Below are 215 nucleotides of genomic sequence, written 5' to 3'. Positions count from 1 at the left end.
GGCTCCCTTTGTATGCGTTAATGTTTGCCGGTGGAACAACCAGCATGTCAGAGTCCCAATTTGCTTACTGGTTTACAGCTAACCGCGTCCGTCTGTTCAACATTGGGGGTGGCAACCACTTACACATTTCAGACAAGTAAGGCGGAATTTTCTTGTTTAGTACTTTAAAAACAGTCACTAGTGTGTTTACTTCCACTATTCTTGATAGTGTTTCA

General features: G+C 42.8%; 1 protein-coding gene across 1 annotated transcript in view; it reads right to left on the bottom strand.

Annotated features, from left to right (window-relative positions):
- Positions 1-215, bottom strand: part of LOC109471264 — a 16,255-nt gene that overhangs the window by 5,923 nt on the left and 10,117 nt on the right. The gene's annotated exons all lie outside the window — the stretch shown is intronic.

This window comes from Branchiostoma belcheri, unplaced genomic scaffold (genome assembly GCF_001625305.1).
Source record: "Branchiostoma belcheri isolate BF01 breed outbred unplaced genomic scaffold, Haploidv18h27 scaffold244, whole genome shotgun sequence".
NCBI classification, from domain to species: domain Eukaryota; kingdom Metazoa; phylum Chordata; class Leptocardii; order Amphioxiformes; family Branchiostomatidae; genus Branchiostoma; species Branchiostoma belcheri.
Note: the sequence above shows the minus strand (reverse complement) of the source record. Positions and strands in the feature narration are given on the sequence as shown.